The sequence below is a fragment of the Desmodus rotundus genome, chromosome 8 (genome assembly GCF_022682495.2).
Source record: "Desmodus rotundus isolate HL8 chromosome 8, HLdesRot8A.1, whole genome shotgun sequence".
NCBI lineage: Eukaryota > Metazoa > Chordata > Mammalia > Chiroptera > Phyllostomidae > Desmodus > Desmodus rotundus.
The window spans coordinates 56,845,932-56,854,181 of NC_071394.1; the positions used below are offsets into that span (position 1 = coordinate 56,845,932).

At 34.5% G+C, this 8,250-nt stretch overlaps 1 pseudogene; it reads left to right on the forward strand.

Annotated features, from left to right (window-relative positions):
- Window positions 1-229: 229 nt before the first annotated feature.
- On the forward strand, window positions 230-939 carry LOC112320849 (large ribosomal subunit protein uL6 pseudogene; annotated as a pseudogene).
- Window positions 940-8,250: the final 7,311 nt, after the last annotated feature.

An 8,250-nucleotide genomic window follows, 5' to 3' on the forward strand; every position in this document is an offset into this window, starting at 1 on the left:
CAAATTACTGTGAACTACATCAACATGAAAAAGGACATAGACACTATCAAGAGCCAAGAGGAAGTGAAGAATACAATTTCTGAACTGAAGAACACAGTAGAAGGAATCAAAACCAGGCTAGATGAAGCAGAGGATCAAAAGAGCAAGCTGGAGGACAAGGTAGAAAACAACTTCCAGAAAGACCAAGAAAAAGAAAAAAGACTCGCTCTTTGCCACTTGTACTGTGAGGATGAAGACCATTCTCAGCATCCTTGAGAATGTCGTCATCACTCTGAACGGCCGCACAGTTATTGTGAAGGTCCCCAGAGGCACCCTGCGGAGGGACTTCAACCACATCAGTGTAGAACTCAGTCTTCTTGGAAAGAAAAAGAAGAGGCTTTGGGTTGACAAATGGTGGGGAAATAGAAAGAAGCTGGCCACTGTGCACACAATCTGCAGTCATGTACAGAACATGATCAAGGGTGTCATACTGGGCTTCCGTTACAAGATGAAGTCTGTGTACGCTCACTTCCCCATCAACATTGTTATTCAGGAGAATGGTTCTCTTGTTGAAATTAGAAATTTCTTGGGTGAAAAATATATCTGCAGGGTTTGGATGAGGTCAGGTATTGCTTGTTCAGTAACTCAGGCCCAGAAAGATGAGTTGATTCTGGAAGGAAATGACATTGAACTTGTATCAAATTCAGCTGCTTTAATTCAGCAAGCCACAACAGTTAAAAACAAGGATATCAGAAAATTTTTGGATGGTATCTATGTTTCTGGAAGAGGAACAGTTCATCAGGCTGATGAGTAAGATCTAAGTTGTCCAGCTATAGAAACAACAAGATGCTGAATGATTCCTCACACTAACTTGCGGTATTTCTTACATTTGTTTGTGTAAGGAATACAAAGATACAATAAAAGCTGTGTATTGATTTGGGACTCTTGTGTAAGGAATACAAATATACAATAAAAGCTGTTTATTGAAAAAAAAGAAAAAAGACTCAAAAAGAACATTGAGGGGTTAAGGAAAGTCCGGACAACATGAAATGTAATAATATTCATATTATAGGGATACCAGAAGGAGGAGAAAGAGGCACAAGGGGCAGAAAACCTGTTTCAAAAAGTAATGATGGAAAACTTCCCTATTTTGAAGAGAGAAAAAGTCACACAAATCCAGGAAGCACAGAGGGTCCCAATGAAGGTGAACCCAAAGAGGCCTGTTCCAAGACACATCATAATTAAAATGGAAAAATTCAAACACAAAGAGAGAATCCTAAAGGCAACAAGGGAGAAACTAGAAGTAATATACAAGGGAGCCCCGACAAGGCTAGCAACGCTCAATGGAAACCCTCCAAGCCAGAAGGGAATGGCAAGAAATATTCCAAGAATGAAAAACAAAGGCCTGCAACCAAGACAACTCTATCCAGCAAGGCTCTCAATTAAAATGGAAGGTGAAATAAGGAATTCCCCAGACAAAAGAGGCTGAAAGAATACACCTCCACCAAACCGGCAGGACAAGATATGCAAAGGGACTAATTTAAGAAGATGAAGAAAAGAGTGAGAGAGGAACACAGGTACAAAGGGGAAAATGAATAAGTATCTATCAATAATAACCTTAAATATAAATGGATTAAGTGCTCCAATCAAAATACATAAGGTAGCTGAACGGATAAGAAAACATGACCCACACATATGCTGCCTACAAAAGAACCACCTCAGAACAAAAGATCTACATAGACTGAAAATGAAGGGTTGGAAATAATATACCAAGCAAATAAACAGGAAAAAAAAAGCTGGGGTATACAATACTTGTATCAGACAACATAGACTTCAAAGAAAAGGCCATAAAAAGAGAACTGAAAGACACTTCATAATACTCGAGGGAAAAATACAGCAGTAAGACATGAATATTGTAAACATATATGCACCCAACATAGGAGCACCAAAATCTTGGAGGATTTCAATAAAGATACAGACAGCAACATACTTATACTAGGGAATTTTAATACCCCCACTGTCAACAATGGATATATATTCCAAACAAAATATCTACAAGGATATTGTGGAACTGTAAGACACATTAGATTAAATGGACTTAACTGAAATATGTAGAACCTTTCATCCCAAAGAAGCAAAATGCAAATTCTTTTCAAATTCACATGGAACATTTTCAAAAATGGACCACATGATGGGACACAAGCAAGCCTGAACACATTCAAGAAAATTGAAATTTTATCAACCATTTTCTCAGACCACCAGGGCTTGAAACTAGAAACCAATCTCAAGGAAAAAACTCAAAACATTCAATCTCATGGTGACTGAATAGCATGCTATTAAACCCAATGAATAGGTTAGTGAGATCAAGGAAGAAATCAAAAAGTTTCTGAATACAAATGAAAATGAACTCACAACATCCCATACACAGTAAAGGCAGTCCTGAAAAGGAAGGTCATAGCAATACAAGCCTACCTAAAAAAAAATAGAAACATTTCAAGTAAATAACCTAACCCTACACCTATAAGAACTGGAGGAACAACAACAAACAAAGCCCAGAGAGAGTAGAAGGAAGGAAATAATCAAGATCAGAGCAGAATTAAATGACATAGAGACTAAAAGAACAATTCAAAGGATCAATAAATCCAGGAGTTAGTTCTTTGAAAAGATAAACAAAACTGACAAGCCTTTAACCAGACTCATCAAGAAAAAAAGGGAGAGGACTCAAATAAATTAAATCAGAAATGAAAGAGGAGAAATTACAACTGATACCACAGAAGTACAAAGGATTGTATGAAATTACTATGAACAACTATATGCCAAGAAATTTGAAAACCAGGATGAAATGGACAAATTTATAGAAACATAATCTTCCAAAACTCAATGAAGAAAAAGCAGAAAGTCTGAACAGACCAATAACAACTAGTGAAATTGAGGCAGTAATCAAAAAAACCTGGAACACAAAAGCCCTGGACCGGACAGTTTCCCAGGAGAATTATATGAAACATTTAACTCCTATCCTTCTTAAACTATTCCAAAATATCCAAGAAAAGGGAAAACACCCAAACTCTTTTTATGAGGCCAGCATCATCCTAATCCCAAAACCAGATAAAGACACAACAAAGAAAAAAAAAACTACAGGCCAATATCACTGCTGAACATAGATGCTATAATCCTCAACAAAATTTGGCAAATAGCATCCAGCAATACATTAAAAATATCATACACCATGATCAAATGGGGTTCATCCCAGGGATACAAGGATGATATAATATTAAGTGGAACCTAATCAACAAAACAAACAAGTAAGCAAAATATAACCAGACACACTGAAATAAAGAACAACTGACAGTACCCAGAAAAGAAAGGGAAGGGTCATCAAGGAACATGTATAAAGGACCCATGAACAAAGCCAAAAAGGGGTAGGATTGAGGGTGGGAGGTAGGGTTGGGTGGGGCGGGGGAAAGTGGTGTTGGGAAAATGGAGACAACTGTACCTAACAACAACAAAAATCAATCAATCAATGATTTCCACGTAATATATTAAAAAATGGGTACAGGTTAGGTGGGAATAATCTAAATTATGCCATTTCTCTCTTTTTGGGTCATTTTAGTATTGGTCTTAATTCAGTACCTTCGTGATTATGGTGAGTAGCCTGCGTTGTGACAAAATGTAAAGGTTCCAGTTGCAATGGAGCCATGGATTAGAAGCAGTTTGTCTTCCCCCGCTTAAGCCCTACACCATATTTATTCTGCTCAGATCCAAGCATATCCAGTGATTCTGTTTCTATAAACATCCTTATTCTTTGGTTCATAGTCTTTGGGTTGGCAGACAGCTCTGAACATTTTTAAATAGAATATATAGGGTCTGGCACAAATAAGGACCCTCTTTGTTAAAAAATATTTTATTACAAAGTCATAAACATGTAATTCTATAAGATAACAATATCACACTCAAGCACACCATATGACATTTTTGGTGAAATCTTCAAATTAAAACTATAAATAATCACACCCATATTATTACCCTACCAAACTCACTCAAGCAGGTATTACTTCTGCCAGACCCTACATACTATTAATTTCAGTTGTGATCTATTGAATAAATATATGTTTAAAATAAACTTTCTCTAGCTTTGAATTTTACAAAGTTACTGTATGGTTAAAACCACAGAAAAAATAAGGATTTATGTATTTTGATGAGTTCTTGGTCTTTACTAATGGTGGTGAAATGTAAAAACATATTTAGTTTTCATTAATGAAGAAATACTGCAATTCTTTGATAGTTAACTCTTTGAGTGATACATATGTTTGTATTATGACAAGCTTATAATGTTTTATAATTCTACATGGAATTTAAGTAATAGGTTATAGGAGACCTATGGAATACATTAAGTAGCACCAGAAGCACAGTCAACAATATTAATCAATTTTAATTTCTATATTAACTTGGGGGAGTTAGACACCTCCAAAAGGTGAAAAGGGGAAGGAGTGGAGAAAATGCATTCTTGGTATAATTATTTTTTTATGATTCATTATAATCTATAGTTTAGAGAAAAAGTTAAAAAAAAGACACCAGCATAATGATGCAACTATTATGTCTAATGAACCACCAATATTTATAAGAGAAAAAGTTTGCTGAAAATACTAGTAAAGAAATGTATATTAAGAGATAAATTGAAATCAAGCATATGCTATATTGTGCAAATAACTTTCAAAGGCATATAGGGATCCTTTCTTTAGAGTGAGAAATCTTTCTTCTTGGAGTCTACTAAAGCAAAAGAGAGTTAGAAAATAAAATTAAGTAATTGTGCTGTGTTTAGGCTATGGGGAAGAAATAAATAAAAAGCTAATTGGACAGAACAGTAACAAGAAAACAGGGAAACCAGATTTCCTTGTTGCTTGGGGTGTTTTGCTTCAATAAATTAGAAAGGTGTAAATTACACTCCAAATTGAAATTCAGTCTACTACTATAAAAAGGAAAAAGTATGTATGTATCTGCCTTTGCATTTTTACCTATGAGACATTTAGATCTATGACATAATGGATCACATGACATCAGAGCTTACAAAAAATTCACTTCAAAAGCATGTGGCTTTCAAAAAAATGAGAAGACAACTGAGATGGATTAAAATTGCTGTTCAGAAAAAATATTGAAGAAGTTGAGACTCATCCAAGGATTTGGGGAAGAATTAAGAGGGAAGCGATAATCTAGTATATACCAGTTGCTAAGAGTAGGTACCTTGTAACTCAGACAGAAGTGGGAAAAATTGGGAAACACTGGATTGTGATTAGGTCAGTAGTGATATAATACTATACATCCCAAACCAAAATTTCTTTACATTTTTAACCCATTGTGATTCCAAAATTTTTCTAAAATCTGAAACTTTTCTTACAGTTAGAACCAAATACTTGGTTGAAGTTGCTAGGATTGATTTTAGCTTTAATACTGTCTGCTTTAAATATGTATATGAAGTGAAGTGAAGTTTAATAAAAGAACCAGAAGTTCTAATTTAAGGTCAGGTGTGAATTTGGGGAATGGGCTTCGTTATATTTACTTAACAAGTTACCAAAAGTCCACCTCACTCTAGGTCCATAATTTAGTAAGTGGATATAAATTTTTAATGAAAAATGTCATGAAGACATGTTTGAAATTATTGTGAAATATATTATTATGCAAATTGAAATAAAATACACCATTTTATATCAATTGGTGGAGGTGTGGAGAATCAGAACTTCCCGTGTGCTGTTGATGGGAGCATAGACTGGCATAGTCAGCCTGGGGAGCACAAGGAACTTATCAGGCACAGTGAGCATTGTAGCCTGCTCCTCATAGGCTACTCACTCAGGGATTCACATCCCAAACAAAGATGATGCAGACCCAGACCATGAACAGTATGTTTATGAAAATGTCAATTGCAGTGGCAGAAATTGCAAGCAATCTCTGTATATGTCAATATGAAAAGAGGTAAAATGTCATAAATACACACTGCTGTTTAAGGCAGTGGAGACTATTTTACAGCCTAGAGAGATCTTAAAATATATATTGTTTTGTGCAAAAGTAAGAAGCAGAATGTGACATTACATGAAATCGTTTAGACAAATTAGAAATATATGCAAAGGAAACAATATGAAACATTTTTCATATTCTGTGTGTTCTCATAAAAGAGAACACATATAAAAATGCAATAAAATGGTTTTCTTTGTGACAGGAGAAGAGGATTGTTGTATGGGACTAAATGAGAATGAATAAACAACAACAATAATAAATAGTCAAATAAGTAAATAAAAATGAAAAACAATAACACCATACCATAATCTGAGGAATATAATTAATCAATCCTATACATCTAGTATCTAGAAGAAATAAATATAAAGAAAATTTAATAAATATGTTATTTGAAAAAAAATGAAATAAATAACAAAAAAAATCCCTTAAATTGAAAATGAAACCTCCATAAGATTCATGCACACTAATCACTGTATACTCACTCTGCATCAGGTTTGTGCTATTTACTTTTAATGTATATCCTCTCTTTTCATCTTCACAGTAACCCATAAAATACACATTGTTATTCTCAATTACATTTGGGGGAATTGATTTTTAAGAGGTTCATGGTTGCCCAAAGGCAGATAGCATTTTTTTGTAATGGTGGAAACTAGATTCAATCCACATTTTTTAACACTGAAGCTCACCTGCTGAATCCCTATAAAGTGCATACTCAGGTTTCTCAAAAGAGTAGTTCACATCTGCTATGTCTTCTTCCTATTTTTCCCCTGTCCCTGTTTGTTTATTGTCTTTAATTCCCACTGTCCCTAGGCAAGTGTTCTCTGAGGTTTCACCAGACCTCATCACCACCAAATTCACTAACACTTTTCTGCTGCTGATGACAATGCTGATCATGCTCTTGAGATTTTTGACCCTTGTTCTCCCACATTTGTCTTATCTTAATCTTTTTATAAAACTTTGACTTCTTTCTCCAGTTTTCTAACATTGGTATACCTCAGGATTTTAATTTTATTGATTTTAGGGACTGGTAATCATTCTATGTGTTCACTTGTGATAATCTCAGGCAATCATAGTTTGTATAGGTTTATGACTTTGAAGCCCATTCTCTTTACCAAAATATAGGAAGCAGATTTAATTTGTTTCCTTTTTCCTCTATTTTCCATAATCAATCAATGTACAAATCTTGAAGATTTTAACTCCTATATGTGTTTCTAATCCATACTCTGTTTTTAAACCATATTAACACTACCTTGGCTCAGAGTTGCATTATTTCTTTGCTATACTGTCAGGGTAGTTACCTGGTGGATCTCCTTTTCTCTGCTTTTGCTTTTCTTAACTTACCAACCTGAAGTCATCCTAATCTAGCTAACCTACAAATGTAAAACAACCCTTTCAAGCTCTTAAATAGATTTTTTTTTAATTCTCTGCAGGGTTTTCTTAATTTCCTTGGCAGCACCTACAAATTATTCTATGACCTGGCTCTTATACTGCTCTCATATACTCCATGTTATTATCTAGAGATACTAAACTAATAATTCCTTGTACTAAGTTGGTGAGGATGTCAACCTTTATAACATTCTCCTCCCTAAATCAATTTTAATCTCTTTTCCTGTGTTATATATTTTCACCTTGAAAAAACCAGCTGAGACACCATCTTCTCAGGATGCCCTACCATGTTATCTTGGGCCTAGCTTCATCAGGGCATTTCTGTTTTATACTGAAAATATCTGCTTAAGTGTCTGTCTACTTCAATGTATATGTTGTGACAGGAGAAATCTTCAGTGCCTAGCATGGTACTCAATGTTTAGTAGATTTTCACAACAGTTTGGTGAAATGAGTCCCTTCTTATTGTAATGCATTACCGCTAGTGTCATTTAGAAAATTTTACCTTTCAAGTTCTGTGCTATATTGAGTAGTTTTATGTGATTGGTTTTTCTATCTTTGGTATATGGGAAAGAAAGAAGAAGGTGACTGACAAGTTACATAGTCATCATTAAATAATAGGTAAAGAAATCCTTTGAGGAGTTTATTTTTGAATATGTATGTTCACTATTATTTGTTGTATTTATCATCCATAATCACCAGGAAATTTAAAAAGACATATAATAGTTTTTGTTTTCTGATGTGAAGCGAGATAAAAGAATGGATGGAACTAGAGAGCATTATGCTAAGTGAAGTAAGCCAGGTGGTGAAAGACATATACCATATGATCTCATCTGTAAGTGGAACTTAATCAACAAAACAAACAAGCAAGCAAAATATAAC